The sequence below is a fragment of the Octopus bimaculoides genome, chromosome 19 (assembly GCF_001194135.2).
Source record: "Octopus bimaculoides isolate UCB-OBI-ISO-001 chromosome 19, ASM119413v2, whole genome shotgun sequence".
Taxonomy (NCBI): Eukaryota; Metazoa; Mollusca; class Cephalopoda; order Octopoda; family Octopodidae; genus Octopus; species Octopus bimaculoides.
In genome coordinates, this window is record NC_068999.1 from 23892588 (window position 1) to 23894332 (window position 1745).

Here is a 1745-nt window from a genome sequence, read left to right on the forward strand (position 1 = left end):
CCAGCATTGCTTGACAACCGATGTTGTTGTGTTTACGTCCCTGTAACTTAGCAGTTCTGAAAAAGAAACTGACAGAATAAGTACTAGGCTTACAAAGAATAAGTCCTGGGGTCAATTTGTTTGACTAAAGGCAGTGCTACAGCATGGCTGCATTCATATGACTGAAACAAGTAAAAGAATATATCAATATATTATACATATGCATTTATCAACATTGTATATATATATATATATATTAATATAACAAATAGGATGAATGCTGCCGTTGATTAGCTCCAAGAGGCCATCGCCTCTAGCTAGCTAAGTGACACATGAACCTGTGTCCATTATAACCTTCGAACAGGGGAGATCAGCTGCTGTTCAAAGGTTATAATGGACACAGGTTCGTGTGTCACATAGCTAGCTAGAGGCGATGGCCTCTTGGAGCTAATCAATGGCAGCATTCGTCCTATTTGCCTGGACTGCCACGTTAGCTTGGCGATAACTATTAATATCCAGTACCGCTGCCATAGTCTCCTTTAGAGAGACTTAGAAATATTAATATATATATTTTTATATATATATATATATATATATCAATATTATATAATTATATATATATATACACACACACACATATATATATATATATATATATATATATATATATACCCTTCTCATTTTTCCTATTTGTCTCCGATGATGGAATATCCCATACTCTGGAATATCCCAGAAGCGGCTGTAAGATTTTGAATTTTTTCCAATAATAATAATGTATATGACTTGAGATGTTTGCATTGCCTTAACATTTGTTGTCCTCTTTAATAATTATATATCCACTATATCATAAATCTGCAATGGCTCCATAACTACCATCTCAGCTATAATTTTGGAGTCCTAATAATCCATTACAGCATTTACCTGGCATACCTAATCGTTTAGATCAACTGTGAACTAAACCCCAATATTTTGTATATGTATCAATCTTATATATATTAGTGGGACCTGTGAATATTTCAAAGAATTAATGGTAAACCTATTGGGTTATTTCTGAAAACTTTATCCAAAAAACCTGAAAGTGTAGCCTGTGTTGTGTCTGTATCAAAAGATAGTCACTCATCTGCTAATCATTGAAGGAAATTGGAATACAATGATTACTTGATGCACTTTATATACTTTATGCACAATTTTATAGACTTAATACACAGCACTCATAAAATAAATATTCTCTCTTATTTTTCCATTTTACCCATAAATACAAAAAATATCCAGTACATATGATACTACCTTTAGTTTAATTGCATATCTGCCATGCAAATAAGCATGAATATTTCACGGAATTGCACTTATGTGCGTATTTAGTTGAAAGTGGGTTATACATCTTTGGACGTATACCTGACTTTCCTACTATAAACTTAGAATATAACGGAACGCTGAACTCCAGACTATCAACTTAAACAACATTTATTCAGGTGGTAAATATATACATCATTAGTTCTTGTTGTTACAGCTTCTGTGTGTATGAGCATAGTTGTTGGGACGTGGGTATGTAGTTGCAAGCGAGCTGTTGAGTGTAAGTCCGAAAGATGTAGAGAGACAGCTTAACACGTCCAATGCTCATGGTCGGCTGACCGTAAAAGAGAAAGATTAAAGCGGGAACGCTTGCTTGTTTAATTCCATGCATGCGTGAGACTACGCACCATTTCTATAAAAGCGTACCTCTTCAAACTCATCACCAAACAGCCTTTTCGCCACCAGCGTCGTGC